At 48.9% G+C, this 20,994-nt stretch overlaps 1 long non-coding RNA gene across 1 annotated transcript; it reads right to left on the reverse strand.

The window, feature by feature from the left end:
- Positions 1 to 1,634: 1,634 nt before the first annotated feature.
- LOC114816952 lies at positions 1,635 to 9,709 on the reverse strand. Its single transcript, XR_003764770.2, has 3 exons — positions 9,102 to 9,709; positions 5,267 to 5,370; positions 1,635 to 1,777 (listed from the first exon to the last, which is right to left on the reverse strand). It is a non-coding gene; the product is annotated as an uncharacterized LOC114816952 (long non-coding RNA).
- Positions 9,710 to 20,994: the final 11,285 nt, after the last annotated feature.

A 20,994-nucleotide genomic window follows, 5' to 3' on the forward strand; every position in this document is an offset into this window, starting at 1 on the left:
GCCTTGGTTTGGGAAGTATTAAGGTGTAGAGGATGGAACACGGGCTTAGGAGTCAGAGGATCATGGGTTCTAATCCCGGCTCTGCCACTTGTTTGCTGGGTGGCCCTGGGCAAGTCACTTCTCTGTGTCTCATTTACCTCATCTGTGAAATGAAGATTGAGACTGTGAGCCCCAGGAAGGATAAGGACTGTGTCTAACCCGATTTGCTTGTATCTACCCCAGCTCTTAGTACAGTGCCTGGCATTTAATAAGTGCTTAACAGATACCACTGTTATTAACTGAGGAACCTCTGCGTACTCCCACAGAGCACACCCTATGATATCATTCCGTTATTGCTGCGTGCCCATGACATCACAAGTTTCTCTCTGTTCGGCGCCCACAGAGGCTGACAATAGCCATCCTGGTTCTGGTGGAATTCCCACTGCCAATCCTCTCTCTATTTCATATCTGGGACCGACAGAGCTCTCCCATTTCACCCCGAAACCTCTCCTAAAATCTCTCTTCCGTATGCAATAAAGTCACAACCCCCATGCTCCATGCCCCTTCTTATCATGCCCCTTCTAGCCATCCTTTCTCTTTCGCTTTACAGGTCCACCTCCATCAGGTCTGAAAGACATTATTGCCTTCTCATTGGCACCGACGGCTACTGGCTGGAACAACACGTTACAACACAGTGACTCCCAAAGGCCACAGTTTCATTCACTCCAGTGTCTTAAGACCCGAGAGGGTAATAAAATCTTGCCCTCTACAGAAAGGTATCAAGCCAGTGGAGTTAAGAGACTTGAATAAAGCTCCATGTGAACCTTTTATTGACTGAATGATTAAAAACGGCGGTGGAAACTTATTAGAGCTAAACTCTCTCCATATGCTCTTCTGCAAACACCGCTATTGACACTGTGGAAATACCCTTCTCATCCATCCGCTGTCATTAAAGCACAGAGATATTTTCCACGGTGACTGCCATACAAACACTAAACAAGGAAGGTTCTGGTGACCCTACATAGAGTGGATTAACCTTTTCTTTTCTACTAGACCACAGACTAGAATCCGTGCTGTGGGATGATGTTCTCAGCTCACTGTCCTTCAGTTCCAGAGATATGATAATGATGGTGATGAGAATAATAACTGTTGTGGTATTTGTAAAGCACTTACCATGTGCCAAGCACTCTGCTAAGCTCTGGAGTAGATGCAAGATAAGACGGTCGAACACAGTCCCTGTATCTGCCCCAAACAGGGCTCATTATCATTATTATAATTCATTATTATGCATTTGTTAAGTGCTTACTATACGACAAGCATGGTTCTAAACTCTGGGGTAGATACAAGGTAATGAGGTGGAACACAGTCCAAATAGGAAACGGGTATTTCACTCCCATTTTACAGTGGAGGAAACTGAGACCCAGAGAGGTTAAATGATTTGCCCAAAGTCACCTAGTCATCCAGTGGAAGAGTCAGGTCTAAAACCCAACTTTCCTACCTCCCTAATATTCACATGGGCTCTATGCACTTTCTGACACAGTTTCAGGGAGAGTACACTTCAGAAAACCCAATATACTCTCCTAAACTAATAGAAAAGTGCTCTTCGCACCCAATAGATGCTCAATAAATATTACTGATTGACTGATTACCTTGGTGGAGGGAGAGACAGTCCAAGGAGGAGCTCACTGGATGCTATGAGATGAGGGCATTATTGTCCCTGTCTCAAGGGAGAAGAAATTCAAGTCTGGAGAGGTGGAATGACTTGGTGGATGTCAAATGGGAAATCAGAAGAGGTGACCTGGTGGAAAGAGCACAAAGGATATGAGCGTAAGGTGTAGGAGCACAATATAGGAGATCGATGAGCCCAAGAGATATGAGCAAAGGAGGTGTGGGTTCCACTCTCATTTGGTCTGCTGTGTGACACTTGGGTAAATGACATAATCTCTCTGGGCCTCAGTCCATATCCCTCTTAGGGCTCACAGCCTTAATCCCAACTTCAAAGATGAAGAAACTGAGTCCCAGAGAAGTGAAGTGACTTGCCCAAGGTCCCTTGCCCAGGCAAGTGGTGGAGCAGGGATTAGAACCTCGGTCCCTCTGACATCCATCCATTAGGCCATGCTGCTTTTTATCGGAATGCCATTATTGAAACTCTGGGGGTCCCTATTCTACGGCCACAAAGCTATCAATTAAACTCGCCATGACAATTAGGACAAATTTCAGTCCCAGGGCCAGAACAAAATTGGGCAAGTAGAAATTGTATTTGACCATGAACCTGCCGCTCCCCAAAGTGCCTGTTTTAGACCACAGAAGCAGCGTGAAAAGCAGTGTGGCTTAGTGGGGAAACCACGGGCCTGTAAATCAGAAGGACCTGAGTTCTAATTACTGCTCTGCTACTAGTCTGCTGTGTGGCCTTGGGTAAATCACTTTACTTCTCTGGGACCCAGTTCCCTCATCTGTAAAATGGGAATTAACACTGTGCGCCCCATGTGGGTCAGGGATTGGGTCTGGCCTGATTAGCTTCATCTCCCCCAGCGCTTAGAACACAAAGTGAGCACTTAACAAATACCATCAACTTCAGAGATGCTCAGTGCCATTGGATCCATTAAGGTTCATCTCTGGATGGGAAAATCTGACAAGAATCCTAGGTGGAGCAGCAAATATATTTTGTGGGCACATAAATCGGCATGGCTGTGCTTGACCAGCCTGGCTTTGCTCTCTTTCAGGTGGCTCCACCATCCCCTGATTGATAGTCTGTCAGTTTGGCCAACGCTCTCCTGAGATGGGACCTTCTTGCAAAATGCCTAATACTTCCTGGACATAGTTCACGTTCCACACAGGGCTCACAGTCTTAATCCCCATTTTACAGATGAGGTAACTGAGACTCAGAGACAGGCAAGTGGCAGAGCCGGGATAAGTACCCAGATCCTTCTGACTCCCAGATCCGTGCTCTATCCTCTAGACCACGCTCCTTCTCTCACACTTCCTGCTTCCGGTCAACAGCCAGACCTTTCGAGGATATGTGTCCGAGGACTCCTCTCTCTCCCCTCCCTCCCACAGCTCAAATTAATTTAGGGGTGCAGAGACTCGGTCCAGTCTTGATGGGGAAACTAGAGATCCAGTTGGATGATCCCGGCTGCGCTTCGGGGAGTTCTTTTTCTGGAGTGACACCTGCATTCCTGTTGCATCAGTGGGGCTGCCTCTTGGCTGGTAGCCATCATAGATGTTCAGACTGTTCCAGCTTCAAAAAAATCTCATTTCCATAGGACTGTCTGTCTTCCTCCCACCTGGCTGGGTACAAACCAGCCAATATTCCTACAGTCCTACAGGGAAAAGGGGTGGTACCCTAGCATTGCTCAATGACAACTCTAAGACCCCAAAACAATGCCATCTTATTTGTTTTGGAGTTGACGCATTTCACTGGTTTTTTACTTCAGAGAGAAGGAAAAAAAACCCCTCTCTTTTCCTCTCTCTGTTTTCCAGGTGGCCCTGGGTATCCTCACTTCTAGAAAGGCCAATAACCTGTCTCTCCCTGCATCTGGGGAAGCTGGGCAGAGGGATTTGGTAGCGTCAGCAACCTTGTGAAATCCTCCCGGCTTCGACGAGAGCTTCCCTTGCAACAGGGATTCATCCCTTGCCCCTTTCCTGAATCGTCTGTTTGTTTTGGACGCTAATCCTGGGTGCCGGGTTAGGTTTTAGGCAAACTGACCTGTCCTGTTTTCTGAGTCAAGGATCTCAGCTCAGCAAGGCAAGCGTGAGGTGTCGAAAATTGCAAAATCGCTCTGAGGAAGCCAATGGGGAGGTGTGGTATGGGAACTGGGGAGAAGACAGGGGACTCCCAAGTTGTTTCAGGGCATTACACATCCAAGTAGTAGTAACATTAATAATCTTTGCTAAGTGCTTACTATGTTCAAAGAACTATGAAAGATATATACAGCGCTATCTGAGCCACCACCCAGCCCTCTCTCCTTGACAGAGACCAGTTAGGAGAGCAGATAGTTTTTTTTAATGGTATCTGTTAAGCACTTACTATGTGCCAGTCACTGAACTAAGTGCCAGGGTAGATACTAGTGAATCAGACTGGACACAGTCCATATCCCACATGGAGCACACAACCTTAATCCCCACTTTTCAGAGGAGGAAACTGAGGGAAGGAGTCGCCAAGTGACTTGCCCAAGGTCAAACGGCAGACAAGTGGCAGAGCTGGAATTAGAATCCAGACCCTTCTGACTCCCAGGCCTGTTCTCTATCTAATAGGCCATGCGTTGCTCTTGTTAGACAATAGAGAGTGTTTTTCACTCGAAATATATAATGCATAATAGTAATAGGAATTTGGGGTATTTGTTAAATGCTTAGTATGTGTCAAGCACTTTTTAAAATGCTGAGGTAGACAGAGAAGCAGCGTGGCTCAGTGGAAAGAGCATGGGCTTGGGAGCCAGAGGTCATGGGTTCGAATCCCGGCTCTGCCACCTGGCAGCTGTGTGACTGTGGGCAAGTCACTTCACTTCTCTGGGCCTAAAGTTCCCTCATCTGTAAAATGGGGATTAAGACTGTGAGCCTCATGTGGGACAACCTGATTACCCTGTCTCTCCCCCAGCGCTTAGAACAGTGCTCTGCACACAGTTAACACTTAACAAATACCAACATTATTATTATATCAGACACAGAGAATGGGGATTAAGATTAAGCCCCATGTGGGACATGGACTGTGTCCAATCTGCCAGCACCTACTACAGTGCCTGGCACATAGAAAGCACTTAAATACCGAAAAGAGCAAACAAAAACAAAAAGCACAATTCCTGCCCCACACTCGAGTAGGATGAAGAGCAGGGGTTGAATCTCCATTCTACAGATGAGGAAACTGAATCAAAGAGAAGTTAAGTGACTTGTCCGAGGTCACACGGCAGGCAAGAGGCAGGACGGAGACCAGAACACAGATCCCCTGATTCCAAATCCCACGCTTTAGCCACAAGACCACACTGCTCCCCTAAAGAAACTAATCTCAGGAAATGAGTTCTATGGAGCTTTTAAAAAGCATCTTGAACTCAACTGAAGCCAGTTATCACATCCCACCTACTCCACCCTCCATTGTTCCAGAGAAGGAGCTCCAACAAAATAACAATGCTAATAACACCTTGTGCTTGTTTATACAACTCCTGCCTCTGAGGAGAGCAAAATGCTTAGCAGGCATGATCTAATGGAGTGTAACCCTTCCTAGGAAAGAGGCAGAAACATTTCTTCCCATTTTCGAGATATGAAAACGGAGGCTCAGAGTCAGGAAATGACTTACTCGAGGTCATTATGGCAAGTCATCTCTGAAAGCCACAGGCATGAATCAGTCTTTCAATCCAACTCTAGTGACCGATCGCTTTTCTCATGCAGTCTGGAAGATATCTGGAAATTAAATGAATAAGAAAATAGAGATCTTTAAAGACAATGATTTATTCTCTCTTTAGAGCGGGGCATGGTAGTCTACAAAGATTATCATCAAAATAATAATAGCTAGTATCATCATTATTGTTGTTGTTATTTTTGTCAAGCGCTTATTATAATGTTGGTATTTGTTAAGCGCCTACAATGTGCAGAGCTCTGTTCTAAGCGCTGGGGTAGATCCAGGGTAATCAGATTGTCCCACGTGGGGCTCACAGTAAATCCCCATTTTACAGATGAGGTAACTGAGGCACAGAGAAGTGAAGTTACTTGCCCACAGTCACACAGCTGACAAGTGGTGGAGCCGGCATTCGAACCCATGACCTCTGACTCCCAAGCCCGGGCTCCTTCCACTGAGCCACGCTGCTTATGTGACAAGCACTGTCCGAAGGTCTGGAGTAGCTACAAGTTCATTCCAGTATATGCAAGTTCATACCAGTATATACAAGTTCATACTGGTATTCTAGAATTCTAATCCCATCTGAGTAAAAATCACTGAGAAGAAGATGGTGAAAGTGGGTTAAAACACTAAAAATAGTAACCTGGCTTGAGAAGGGTCTTGTAGATAAGCCCTAATTTTTATTTGGCCTCTAGCTGGTAATTTAAAGAAATCAGCATCCCTTTTTCACTCACCCGGCATAAATTACTACTCTCCTCAAATAAGTTGTGAGAGGATGTTTCCATACTTTAGAGGCTCAGCATGGCCTAGTGGAAGGAGTATTGTCTCGCAAGTCAGAAGACCTGGGTTCTAAGCCCCACTTCTGCCATGGGCTTGCTGTATGACCTTGGAAAAGTCACTTCACTTCTCTGTAGCTCAGTCCCTTCATCTGTAAAATTGGGATTCAATACCTGTTCTCCTTCCTACTTAGACTGTGAGTCCTGGGTGGAGCAGGGGCAGTGTCCTAACGGATTATTCTGTACCTTCCCCAGGGCTTAGAACAGCACTTGACACATAGTAAGTGCTTAGCTCAATGCTTGACACATAGTAAGTGCTTAACAAACATTACAAATATTATATCTCTAAGCTCTACAAACAGTCTAAAGGCTAAACCATTGGGTGTCTCCCCATCTAGACTTCAAGTTCCTCGTGGTAGGGAACATGTCCGCAGACTCTGTTACACTATACACTCCCAAGTGCTTAGTACAGTGCTCTGCACACAGTAAGTGCTCAGTAAATACCAGTGACATCGATTGGCAGGGGGTCATGGCAGGGAGGGGTCAAAGCAAGGGAAAGAGGCAACAGATTCAGAAGTGGCAGAGAGTTGGATAATAATAATAATAATTGTGGTATTTGTTAAATGCTTACTATGTGCCAGCCACTGTACTAAGCGCTGGGACAGATACAAGATAATGGGGTTAGACACAGTCCCTATCCCACATAAGGCTCACAGTCTGAATCCCATTTTGCAGATGAGGTAACTGAGGCATAGAGAAGTGAAGTGACTTGCCTAAGGTCACACAGCAGAGAAGTGGCAGAGCTGGGTTTAGAACCCAGGTCCTTCTGAGTCCCAGGCCTGTGCTCTATCCACTAGGCCACCGTGCTTCTTGGACCGGGGGTAAGTTGGAGTGCGCTGGTGAGAAATCAACCTCCACTGGCTTCTTCCCATCCCTACTGTTCCTCCTCCATCAAGATAGACCCTTTTATGTGCAGGCTCGGGTTCCCCGGAGGGCAGAGACCGGGACTTTGGATTCTGTTGTACTCTTCCCGGTGGTCAGTACAGTGCTCTTTACCCATTAGGTGTTTAGTAAATCACCTGTCAATCAATCTGTGGTATTTATCGAGCACCTACTCAGTGCAGAACTCTGTACTGAGCTTTTAGGAGAGTGCAATAGAATTGCCAGACCTGATCCCTTTTTTTTTTTTAATGGTATTTGTTGAATAAATGGTGGTATTTGTTAAGCGCTGTTAAGTGCAAAGCACTGTTCTAAGCGCTGGGGGATACAAGGTGATCAGTTTGCCCCACGTGGGGCTCACAGTTTTAATCCCCATTTGACAGATGAGGTAACTGAAGCACAGAGAAGTTAAGTGACTTGTCCAAGGTCACACAGCTGACTAATAATAATAATAATGTTGGTATTTGTTAAGCGCTTAAAATGTGCAGAGCACTGTTCTAAGAGCTGGAGTAGATCCAGGGTAATGAGGTTGTCCCACGTGAGGCTCACAGTTAATTGCCATTTTACAGATGAGCTAACTGAGGCACAGAGAAGTGAAGTGACTTGCCCACAGTCACACAGCTGACAAGTGGCAGAGCCAGAATTCGAACTCATGACCTCTGACTCCCAAGCCCGTACTCATTCCACTGAGCTTCTCAGCGGCGGCGGAGCCGGGGTTAGAACCCGTGACCTCTGCCTCCCTAGCCCGCGCTCTTTCCACTGAGCCACGCTTAAGTGCTACCTGCCAGGAACTGTGCCAAACGCTGGGGTAGATACAAGCTAATCAGGTGGGACACAGTCCCTGTCCCATATGGGACTCACAGTCAACCCCCATTTTACAGATGAGGTAACTGAGACACAGACAAGTGACTTCCCCAGCGTTACGCAGCTGACAAATGGTGACTAGAACCCAGGTTCTCCTGACTCCCAAGCCCATACACTAGGCCACTCTGCTTCTCCTTGGCCTTATTTATTCCAAACTCAAACACAAGCGCCTCTGCTAACCAACGCCCTCGCTGTTTCCCCAGAGTAGCAACAGACAAGTCTCCTGCGTGTACTTCCATGATAAAGGTGTTATGACGCGTCCGTTTCAAAATCCCACCCCTTTCTAATGTTTTTATGAAAATGGCCGTACCCCGCCATCGAGCTAGATGCATTTCCTACATTGTCAGGTAATTGTGAGCAGAGAGAGAAGAAATAATAAGTCATTCCTAAAGAATGTCAATTCAATCCCGACCCGGTTAAAGAAGATCCAAAAATCTGCCTTTGTTCCTAACCTACGTTGCTTTGGAAGGGTAACAATACCTCCTTTCAGCCCCTGCCAGGAAGGCTGAAAGGTGTTCTCCCTACCCTCCCAGATAAGAGCTGGCAGGAAAGGTGACTGCCATTAATATTTGGGGGAATGTTAACTCTATGGGGTCAGACAGCAGCAGATTGGAGAAAAAAACTCAGCCCCGTGAGAGCGAAGAGGAGAGGTCGACCTTGTATCTAGCGTGGCCTAGTGGAAAGAGCCCGGGTGTCGGGGACTTGGGGTCTAACCCTGGTTCTGCCTCTCGCCTGCCATGTGACCTAGGGTAGGTCACTTCACATCTCTGGGCCTCTGCCCCTTCATCTGGAAAACGTGGATTCGAACCCTTGTTCTCCCGAGCCCCACCGTGCCCACGTAGGACACGGAACGTGTGCGACCTGATTGTCTTGCATCCGCCCCAGTGCTTAGAACAGTGCTTGGCAAATAGTAAGCACAAGTGGACAGAACACGGGCCTGGGTTCTAATCCTGACTCCACCACATGCCTCCTGTGTGACCTTGGGGAAGTCACTTAACTTCTCTGTGACTGAGTTACCTCATCTGTAAAAAAAAAAAAAAAAACCAACAAAAAAACTGTGAGCCCCACGTGGGACAGAGATTGTTCCCGATTAGCGTCTGTCTACCCCAGTGTTTAGAAGAGTGCTTGGCACATAGGAAATGCTTAAGAAGTACCATAATAATAAATATCGTTATTATTAAATACCACCCATAAACACACCAACGCAAAATCCAAACCTGCGATGCTACTATCCACACCGAAGGAATATTTGAGGCTCAGATGTCTCTCTCCAATTATCTTCTTTGGTTCTCACGTTGAAGACTCCATTTTCTCCCCTGAGACATTGTGGCGTGGAAGCCTGCAAAACTCCTTACGTGCCGAAACAGCCCAGGACCCTCGAGGAAAAGGTTTCAGGAGATCTCTCCGTTGAAGACATGGGCTTTTCCATTCTAAGGTGGAGGAGGAGACTTCCTCTTGCCAAGGCATGTGAGCAGAAGGTCCCATTTCAGAGGACTTGGGCGAGCCAAGAAAGGGATTTGTACGGGGCTGTCGGGAAAGGAAGAGCCAACTGGTGTTCGTTAGCCGCTGGAGGGAGGAGTGAGTATTGGCTGTGTTGATCTGAGAACGGTATAACTCCAATACTTTTTGGAAGAGAATTAAGCTTGGGACCAACTAGCCCTCCGTGGGACACTGTATGCTCATTATCAGCAGGCTATTCGCTTGGATTGTACTTTCCCAAGTGCTTAGTGTAGTGCTCTGCACGTAGTACGCGCTCAGTAAACATGATTCTCTTATTGATTGATTCTCGAATCTTCTGTCACAGATTTGGATCTTCGGATGAGGGAAATCCTGAAACAGTGATCAGAGTATTCATTCATTCATTCATTCATACAATTGTATTTATTGCGCACTTACTGTATGCAGAACACTGAACTAAGCGCTTAGAAAGTACAATTCAGCAATAGAGACAATCCCTGCCCACACCGGGTTTATAGTCTAGAAGGGGGAATATAATAATAATAATAATGATAATGATGGTATTTGTTAAGTGCTTACTATGTGCAAAGCACTGTTCTAAGTGCTGGGAGGGGCATACAAGGTGATCAGGTTGTCCCAGTGGCACTCACAGTCTTAGTCCCCATGTTACAGATGAGGTAACTGAGGCACAGAGAATTTAAGTGACTTGCCCAAAGTCAAACCACTGACAAGTGGCGGAGCCGGGATTAGAACCTATGACCTCTGACTCCCAAGCCCTGGCTCTTTCCACTGAGCCACAGTGCTTCTCGATAGACATCAAAACAAGTGAAAAAGGCATCAATATAAATGGATTTATAGATAATAAATAGAATTTACATATCCAAATGTACATAGAGATAAGCAACATAGCCTAGTAGAAAGAGCATGGGACTGAGAGTCAGAAGGATGTGGGTTCTAATCTCTTCTCTTCTACTTGCCTGCTGGGTGACCTTGGGCAATTTCACTTCACTTTTCTGGCCTCAGCTGTAAAATAGGGATTAAATACCTGTTCTCCCTCCCACTTAGACTGTAAGTCCCACGTAAGACAAGGACTGTATATGACTTAACCTGTACCTACCCCAATGCTTAGAACAATGTTTGACACATAGTGTTTAACAAATTTCATTTTAAAACAATCTATGGTTTGTGAGCTCTCTGTGGCAGGGATGAGGTCTACCTCTTCTGTTGTAATATAGTCTCCCGAATGCTTAGTATAGTGTTCTGCATGCAATATGCACTCAGTAAATATCATTTATTGGGGGCCACGGGAGTGTCAGAAAAATCATGCATGCCTGGGGAGCCTCTGTGTTTAATTGGGGTCACAAGTTTCAGTAGGCCTCAAGCAAAGCAGTGTGCAATAGTGGAAAGAGCACGGGCTTGGGAATCAGAGGTCGTGTGTTCTTACCCCGGCTCGGCCTCTTCTCTGCTGTGTGACCTTGGGCAAGCCACTTCATTTCTCTGTGCCTCAGTCACCTCATCTGTAAAACGGGGAGCTCCATGTGGGACAATCTGATTACCTTGCATCTAACCCAGCACTTAAAACAGTGCTTGGCACATAGTAAGCGCTTAACAAATACCATGATTATTATTATTAGCATCCATATATGCCATCCTCCATAGTGATGGTCCAGCCTCCACCCATTATCAGTTGTATTTACTGAGTACTTCCTGTGTGTAGGGCGCTGTACTAAGCACTTGGGAGAGTACAGCAGAGTAAATAGACATGATCCCTTGGCTTCCGTCAATCCATCACTACTGCGTACTCAGTGCTTATTGTGTACAAGAGCATTGTAGTCGGTACTTGGAAAATCGCAGTAAAGTAGACGTTATCCCAGCCCACAGTTTAGCAATCAATACAGCTCCCAGTGGAGGAATGAGGCCCTATGGGACCTGTCAGAGAAGGCTCTTGAGGGGAGCTTTGGCTCTAACTGGCCCAGTCCCGGGATTTTTGACGTCCTAGGAGTGGTATTTGTGGAGAGAGAGTGTAAACAAGAGGAAAGAGCAGTAGAAGTTAAAAATCCCAGGCCCAGGCCTGGCAGTGTGACCTTGGGCAAATAGTTGTCCCTCTGGGTCTCGGATTCCCTTATCTGTAAAGTGGGGATATTAATTCTTCCTCCCTCCCCGGGATGTTGTCAGGACCAAAGAGATAACAGACGTGACAGAGTTTGGAAAGTAAAAACACTGTAATAAAGCAAGAGATTAACAATTACGCCGGTGGTGTGTGTTCAGAGGGAGGGTGGTGGGGTTTGCCTGTATGTGGTTTGTGGGTGAGCGTATGCCTGGTTGAAGGTTTAGAGAGAGTGTTTTGGGGGCTGCGGCTGTGTGACCTCCTGATCTGACTCTGGCTATCGAGGGAGGCCTCTGATGTCCTTTGTCGTTTCTACCTCCACAGGGTTTCCTCCGCTTCTCACCCCTTCTCCTGCCACTCTCCCCCATTCCCACAGCTTCAGTGTTTTCGGGGTGCTGTAGAACATCCCCTGGAATATCAGGGGCGGGGGGAGGGTGCAAAAAAAGAGGGATCCTTACGAGTTTACCCTGAAACACGCCACCCACCGAACTGCTCTGCTTCAAGAGGGAACATTGCAAAGGGAAGGAGTTTCAGCTCGGCTCTTTAAAAAAATAAATACGAACCAGGGTAAATAAACTCCCCTCCCTGAGAAGATGCAGCGGATCCCCCGGCCGGCCTTTCTGCGTTTTCCAAATAAATCACGAGTCTGAATTGGGGTGGGGTAGAGGAGAGGGAGGGGAGAGGAAGAGCAGGGGAGAGGGTGGAGGGGTGGTGACCCAAGGGAGGGGGGTGTCTAGGGGAGGCCTGAAAGCTCAGATTTCTAAATCACCCGGGCACCGGTGGAGCCAGGATGCGGAGCCCAAACCATCTTATAATTTCCAGAAGGAAATTCCCATCCCCCTCACTGTTTTTGTTTTAATTTGAGGTGGGGGGGAGGGAGCTGCAGCCCCCACACACACCCCCAACTCCCACCCTCCCCCATCCCAGAGCCATCTGGGAGTGATTAGATCACAGACTTCAGGTAGCTCATAGCCACACGTGTGGCCCACATGACACCCCCCCACACACACCCCCCAACTCCATTTCCACAACTTTCCTTCTCCAAACAAACAGGCCAGGCCGGTAGTCCACACCGCTGGGGGTGGAGGGGGGCGACCTGCGGGGTGAGCCGGGCCGGCTGGGGTCCGGGACCCAGGAGCCCACCCGTCCAGCTCCAGGCGGCAGGGGCTGAGGGGGCAGGAATCCGGATGGATCGTCGTGGAGGGGGCGGAAGGGGGAGGGGGACGGGATGGGGTTCCAAATTTAAGTAGATTATTATTTTTCTTCTAAGAAAAAAGGCAAGTGGAGATTACTATCCCGGATCTCTTGAGGCAGAGGCGGTTTTCAAAAGCCCAAGGCACCGTATGCTGCATAGGGTACAACCTCTGGATAGGATCCATCGTTCTCGGGGGAAGCCCCCTCCCCATCTCACCAGAAGGGAGGTGAATGGGGGTGGAGCCGTATCGGTTATCCCATTCCCCTAAAACCACCAGTCCTCATCTCACTAGGGAAAGAGGCAGGGTCCCCAGAGGTGGGGGGATGCTAGGAGGGGCCGGGGGGAGATATTTATGATCCTATTTCTCCCAGAAGACCCCTCCCCATCTCACTAGGGAAAGAGGCATGGCGGGGGCGGGGAGGCGCAATATTGGTTATCCCATTCTTCCAAGAAGACCCCTCCCCATCTCCCCTGAGAAAGTGGGGTGGGGGGCAAGGAATGTGAGTGGGTGGGGGAGGGATTTTGGTTGTCCTATTTTCCAAGAAGCTCCCTCCCATCTTTCCAGATAAGGAGACAGCCCCCCACCCGGGGCGGGGGTCATTCAGAGGGTGTTGAGTTTCCCGAGATGGCCAGTGCCTGCCAAAACCAAGGGGACCAGGGAAGGACACAACCTGAAAACCACTTAACGAATACCATCGTCATCAACATCATCATCATTATCATTATAAAAAGCCCCCCAAAGTGCCCTTTGGGCCTTTTCAACAACAACCTTCCCCACACAGACCCACGGACTGGGGAAAGTGCGGCTTGTCCCTGACCGAGGAGGGCAGTTCTTTCTCCATTCCCTCCTTTCTAGGAAAGGGAGAGGACCTCCAGCACCCCGCCCCCCCGTCTCTCTGTAGCGCTCCCCGCCCCTCTATACCGCGCCTCCCTCTTCTCCTTCACCCTGAGCGCAGAGGAGGGTGAGGAGGGACAGGGAGATCAACTGGTCATGGGTTCATTCATTCAATAGCATTTATTGAGCGCTTACTGTGCCAATTGTACTTTCCAAGCGCTTAGTACAATGCTCTGCACAGAGTAAGCGCTCAATAAATACCATTCATTCATTCAATTAAATCGTATTTATTGAGCGCTTATTATGTGCAGAACACTGTACTAAGCGCTTGGAAAGTACAATTCAGCAACAAAGAGAGACAATCCCTGCCCAACAATGGGCTCACAGTCTAGAAGGGGGGAGACCTCAGTCCCTCGTCTGCTGTGTGACCTTGGTCAAGTCACTTCACTTCCCTGGGACTCAGATCCCTCTTCCGGAAAATGGGGAACCTCATGTGGTACAATGATCGGGTCCAACTTGATTTGCTTCATTCTATCCCAGCGCCTAGTACAGTGCCTCGCACCTAATAAGCGCTTGACAAATACCATAATTATTATTGTAAATTGGGGGTGATCCGGGAACGAGCGAGGGAGATCCCGGGGGAAGTCCTAGTTTGGGGGTGGTCTCCCTCCCCACTCCGGGGGTGCGCTTGGATGGACACCCCAAGTTAATTAAAACTAATTTCCTCGCCCCCCCCCCAGACCCCTTGCACTCCTGGGACCTCTGCTGCCCTGAACCCATCAGTCGACCCCTTTACCCCTTGCCCTGGTGGAGGAGATGGAGTACAGAGGTCGCCCAGGCGTGTGGGGGGGATGGGGTCCCCAATTCTGCGGGGGTCCCCAATTCTGCATCCCTCTTTTCCCTTTCCCTGGCCCCCACTCGCCTACGTCGTTAGCAGAGATAACCAGGCTTATCTCCTCCAAGGGACCGAGTTTGAGGGCTCCAGTTTTCTGCTAAACGCTGGGCACTCGAGGGGGAGGAGGGAGACAGAGAAAAGGAGGTTCTCGCTGGGATGGGGAGAGGTCTCCCGTCTCCTCTCCCCCTTGAGCTTGTCTCCCACCCACCCAGAGTCCACCCCAAAGCTCGGGGAAGCCCCCCACCTGTCTCGACATTCCCAACATTCCCACAGGTAGAATGACCTCTGCACTGGGTGGAATGAAGATGGCGGGGGGGGGAGGGGGAAGAAGAGGAAGGGGAAGGGAAGCCTGGAGGTCATTCGTTATAATCCGCCACTTGTCTGCCCTGTGACCTTGGGCAAGTCACTTCATTTCTCTGTGTCTCAGTGCCCTCATCTGCAAAATGGGGATTAAAAGTGTGACCCCCACGTGGGACAACCCGGTTACCTTGTATCTACCCCAGCGCTTAGAACAGTGCTTAACAAATATCATCATCATTATTATTATTATTGTCCCCCAGGAAAACTTTCTCGGATCCGCAGAAACCGAGGGAAAGAGGGGAGGGAGCTCGCTAAGTTCCAAAGGTTTCCCAGGAATTTCCATTTTCGTATCCAGGGCGTTATTCTTTTGGAGAGGCCCCCAGGGGTCCGTTGGAAATTAGACGGAGGTAGACAGGTCTCCGCTGGCATTACGAACGAAGAATTGAGCCAATTATCGGGAACCCCCCCCCCCAAAAAAAGAAACTCCAACTCATACCAGTTTGGTTCCACGATGCCCTAGTATCCGAGAGAAAAGACGATTTTTCCCTTGAACTGTCTGAATAATTGCTTCAGTGATCCACTTCAGTGCTCCCATTGATCTGAACTGTGCTCGGCACAAAGTAAGCGCTTAATATCATTATTATTATTATCTGGCTTAGTCTGGGCAAAACTCCTTGAAATCCACTACCCTTCGGACCGGTCCAAAAGGAAGATAAAAGAAATCCTAGGGCCCGGAACAACCCAAAGTATCCACATGGGACCAGATTGTCCACGAAAGCAAGAGAGTCCAGAATCCAGATTTTCTCGGGTATAACATTTCTTTTTAATTTGGGGGAAGGGGGTACTTGTTTTGTTTTTAAAAGGGGGTGTAAAATGGGAGCGAATACTCCCCTCTGCTTGCTGGCCAAATTCTCTCTCCCTGCCCCAGATCCATCCAAAATTAAAATAAAATAAAGCACCGTGCCTAAGCTCCGAATGAAGAAGGAAGGTGAATTCGGGTCCGGAAATTGAGGAGGGGGTGGCTGGAGACTCCCGAATAAGAGAGAACAAAAACTTTATATTCCTTCTGGGAGGGGAGGGATGGCATACTCCCAGATGAGGACAGTCTAAGCTACCTTTTCGCCCTCCAGCTCCACTGGAGAAAAATCCCCTCCAACCGACGGCACCTTCTTCTATCTAGAAACCTTTCCCTCCGCCTCCATAATCGATTATTATCCTATTGCTAATCGTATTTATTGAGCGCTTACAGTGTGAAAAGCACTGTGCTAAGCGCTCGGGAGAGGACACTACATTAACGACGCTCCCTGTCCATAACGAGCTCTGTGATATCAAAGGAACAATGAAGAGAGATGACGGGTTTCGCTGCCTTGCCCTTCCCTCACCGCCCACAGCCTTCGTTTTCTGACTTTTGAACCCTGTCGGAACCTCATCTTTCCAGGGAGATGTGTGAACTGATGGAAAATTTGAGAAGAGACCTCTCCCATTCAGCAAAAAATAATAATAATAATGATAAAATAAAACAAAATAGATAACTTTAAAAAAAAGCCGATGTTCCCGTCATCTCTGTATCCCTCGCTGCTTTCTCATCTTCCTTGAAGGAGAATTGGGTGGTTGGAGTTCGGCCCTTTTGCCTTGAGGCTGTATGACGTCATACCTTGCTCTGAAAGGCGACCCAGGCTAAACATAGTGACGTCACTTATCCCTAATTTTTTACGTCTGGCCCATGGCGGGGGGGGGGGGGAGGCGCGGAGAGAGGGGGGAACCCCCATCCTGGGGGAATTGGGTAACTGAGGAAACTAAAGAGGGTGAAATCTGCGGAGGCAGATACATTTATGCCGCCCCCACTCAAATCTCTCCAAACGTGGGTGATGTCACCTTGGCTAATAAGAATGACAGTTTATTCAGTAGTATTTATTGAGGGCATACTATGTGCAGAGCACTGTGCTAAGCGCTTGGAATGTACAATTCGGCAACAGATACAGACAATCCCCGCCCAATAATATTGTTGGTAGCTGTTAAGCGCTTATTTTGTGCCAGGCGCTGCTCTAAGCACCGGGGCCGAGGCAAGGCAAGCAGGTTGTCCCACGAGGGGCTCACAGTCTTAATCCCCACTTTACAGAGGGGGTACCTGAGGCCCAGCGAAGTTAAGTGACTTCTCCAAGGTCACATGGAGGACAAGTGCGGTGCCGGGATCAGAACCCACTTCTTCTGACTCTCCAGCCCGTGCTAGTCCGTCCTAGAAAGTAAACTCGTGGTGGACAAGGAATACGTCTGTTTATTGTTGCAGCATATTCCCCCAAGCGTTTAGGACAGTGCTCTGCACACAGGAGCCGCCCAATAAATACCACTGAATGAATGAAAAGGGTGTTCGAGAGGTGGGGACAAAGGGGGAAAGACTTATTTTACGCATCGGGTGTCGTTAAGATGCGGCATCTGGCTCGTTTTTGAGCTCCTTCTTGACAGGGGATTTAGATAACCGGGGCAATAGAATTATCGTTACTTAGCGGGGTTGTTTTTCTTCCTCGATGGTTTCACGGAAAGGTTCTTTCCCCCCTCAAAGAGCCGAAATGATTAGCCACCAAATAGGGGAAAATAATTTCCAGAATTCTTAGTAACAGTTAACTACCCAGCCGTGATCGAATTGTCCTAGTTTACCAAAATAAATACAGAGAAACCCCAAATCCTGGGGGGTTTCGACTTCCCCGGGGGCTTTCCCCCGACAAGTAATAATAATAACAGTTCTGTTACAGGGGGCGGCTTCTGGCTTCCAGGTCACCCTTCTCCCTCCCCAAAGCCACCTCGAGTTCTCTTATTTTTGTCCAGCAAGACAAATCGATCTCTCTCTCCCTGCTAAGTTTTAAGCCCAGAAAATAAAGTCTCAAAAAGAAGGAAAAAAAGAAGAAAAGAGCCTTCGCCTTGGGGAGGGGAGCTCATCCCGAAGGGAAATCACACAAGCAGGATGCCGGTTTTCCAAAGAGAATTCAGACCCTTTTCTTTTTTTGTTGTTTTTCCTTTTTCTTTTCTCTGACCAGCCGCAGCCCGAGTCCATCTGTTCTGAGTCTCGCTCCGATTTCTCCTCCTCGTTCGGCCCATTCCCCACCCAGACCTCCAGAGAAACCTAGCACATCGGTCCAATTCGACTCCTTAAGATCCGACCCCTCCTCAACGACTCCCTGACGCGGAAAATCAGAAAAATCCAACAGCCGAATCCGAGCCCGCATGTAAAACGTGCAGATCCTCCGGACCTAAATCGATATCAGTTATTGATGATCTTACAAATTCCCCTTCTAGCCCCTATAACCAGTTGGGAAGCACGATGCCCCAAAAATATGATTTTTCTGTTAGGTGAATCTTCGCTGGCCCATGACCTGACTGTAAATTAGCTAGACTATGTGGGAAACGATACGATTCTCTGTAGACCCTTATGACCGGTCCTTTTCCCCTGACTGTTTCCTAACGCCCCACTGTCCCACTTACCTGTCGGTTCCCCACCTCCAAAAGATTATTTTTTGGTGGGGGGGGGGGGGGGGAGGGCGGGGGGGGAGCTGGGAAACCTGATTTAGCCCCGGACAAGAGAAGGGCAGGATTAATCACGAATAAGGAGGGGGTCTCTGCAACAGGGCGAGTTTCACCTTCGGGATTTGGGGAAGAGGGGGATTGAGCTCCTCGTCCCCTAAGGAGCAGCCCTTTTGGGTGGGTGCATTGTAATATGCGTGTGTGTGTGTGTGTAGATGTGTGTGTTTTCGTGTGGGTTAGGTGGGTCCCCCCTAGTTTCGCCGCCAGACTCTCCAAATATTCCCCCCAACCTTTCTCCGTGAGGCCGATAGTGGGAGAAGCCAATCCAGGTCCTCTAAGAAAAGGGATTACACTCATTTCATCACGTTTTAAAAATTGCTCTCCTTTCAAAAGGACCCTAGTTCTATCAGGCTCCTCGCCCTCTCCTTCCACCTCTCCTTCTGAGATGGGAAGCTGAAAAGACTCTGGATTTGCACCCTCTGAAACGCCTAAATTTGACCTCCCCACTTCTCCTCCCTCCCTCCCTCCCCCCCCCCAAAAAAGTTTTTAAACTTTTAGGGAAGAAAATGTCCTCTGTGTCAAAGGGGTCCTGAGCTTGGGGAGCTCTGAAGCCGGTGCTTTGGTCCCCTTTGGGAGTGGGGTGAGGGTGGAGGGTGGGGGGTAGCTGATAATGAGAGTTGTCGTGGGGTGGAGAGGTCACGGGTTTTGCAGAGAAGGGGGAGGGGAGGTGACCCGAGGCGTTGAAGAGGGGGGTGGAGTGGGGATGAGGCTGGCTTCTGCTGGTCTTGAATTCCCCCCCATAAACCCAAGGCCCCTGGACAGGTCCAGCGCCAGAGGCCGAGGCGCCAGGGCAGTGGGGAAGAGGGCCAGGGGCATTTGGGGGGCGCCGATGGGTCTGAATTAACACATCCCCAGGGAGGGGGCGTGCTCGTGAGTCTAGGACAGTGGAAAAAACTACCCACCCCCTCCCCAAAAAAAGAAACCCACCCCTTTCTCTCTCCTTCCCCTCCCCTTCCTCCAGTCTGGAGCCCTCACAGAGGGGGGAAAGAAAAAGGAAAAAGAAAAAAAGACGCCTTCCAGTGACTCCACCGAGATAAAGTCAGATCACCAAAGGACTGAAGCTTGCCTCAAAATCCTTCCCCCCCTCCCCACCGTCCCCTTTTATTTTAAAATTCCCCTTCTGCTCCTTTGGCAGAATTGGAGTTGGTTAGTTTCTGAGCCTGTGGTGCCCCCTCTGGATGACCCGCGGAATTGCCCGATTTTCCCAAGCCGGGCCTGATGTGTTTACAACTTCCAAAAAGTTTCACAAGAAGCAAGGAGAATACCCTCCAGTGCCCAAAACCCAAGTCAAGGAAGCACATCTGGTAGTGTTTAATCAAATATTGCATATCCATCAACGTATACGAACACGGGCTGACAGAGATTCAGTAGAATATTGAAAAACGCAATAAGGTCAGAGTCCTCCCCGGCATTGTTAATAAAATAAACGAGGTGATAGCTCTATGATAAAAGCTCTACCTATCTCTGCGTTTTTAGCCGCATGTGTCGGGGCCGAATGAATCACACAATTCCATTTACGAGGATCCCCCATTTCAATAAGACAGATTCCGCCCGGTCGGTCCAATATTACTCGGTCATTTTTGGAGAAAGCCGAAGTGACTGGGCGCAAGCGGAGAGATGGGTGCACACGCGTTGCATAGAGTTCTTAGCTGACTAGCCAACCGATCTGAGAGAGAGCAAATGTTTTTAAATGCGTTTTTGGAGATGTCACGAATATCGTTTCAAGTCAGGCGGATGACTTTCTACCAACATATGAGACTCTCGAAGCGGGGCAAACCCGATTCTCCGAGGAACGCGGGATCTCCTAACAGATTCTCAGAACCCTGCCAGTGATTTTCGAATGAAAAGGCGAGAATAACTTTCATTTGTCGTGTTTCGCGTAAACCCACATGAAAAAGAATCGCCGGCGAGGAGAGAAGGGTTGTGAAAGGTAACAGATTTTACCTCGACGAACTAGCCAGACTTTGGCGATATCGTCAGAGTGTAAACCTGTCTCCGAAAGCGTTCGGAGAAGCTCGTCCTTAGATATTCGGAAGGGAGATGACTCGGTACTCATCTCGACAACAGATCTGTCCAACTCAACACCGAAACCCAGCTCCAGAGACAACCACAGACTTTTGGATGTCCCGGGTGCCGCGAGGAGGTTGGGAAAGAGAAGCGGTCGCTCGGCCCCGGCTGCCACTAAGTTTCCCTTGACGCGAGTTTTGCATTTCCCAGCTCAAACAAACTCACCCTCCAGCTGGGCCTGATAACCGAAAAATTTCTCCCCGATGAGAAAATATGGGGTCTGAGACAAGGGGGTGAGAAGTGGCTGATACATTTTTAACCCTGAAAGGGTCGCGGATCTCAGACCCCTGAGATCCGACCCGCAGGCCGGGGGCGGGTGGAAAGAGGAGGGAAAGGGAGCAAAATCCCAAGTGACTTGGGAAGTTCCAGGTGGGTCCCAGCAGCCTCCCGAAAGGGCAGGACCGGTGCTTCGAAAGCCCTGGCACCCCCTCGCACGAGGCTGGACCGTAGCAGAACATCGATTCAATCAGGAGGCGATGCGGGCCCGGAGGGACCGTGACAGGCTAATCGATTGATATGGATTATCTCGGGGAAGCGGTGGGCTCCCTTTCGGGGGCGGGTGGGGGAGCTGGGAACACCCCCCACCCCCCTAAATCCCCGGGTCGACGCAGGGGGAGCCCAGTCTCTGTGAAGGGAAGGGGTTAGGCTTCTTCAAGTCCCTCCTGCAAGCCAACAAC

Source organism: Ornithorhynchus anatinus, chromosome 15, assembly GCF_004115215.2.
Source record: "Ornithorhynchus anatinus isolate Pmale09 chromosome 15, mOrnAna1.pri.v4, whole genome shotgun sequence".
Lineage (NCBI taxonomy): Eukaryota > Metazoa > Chordata > Mammalia > Monotremata > Ornithorhynchidae > Ornithorhynchus > Ornithorhynchus anatinus.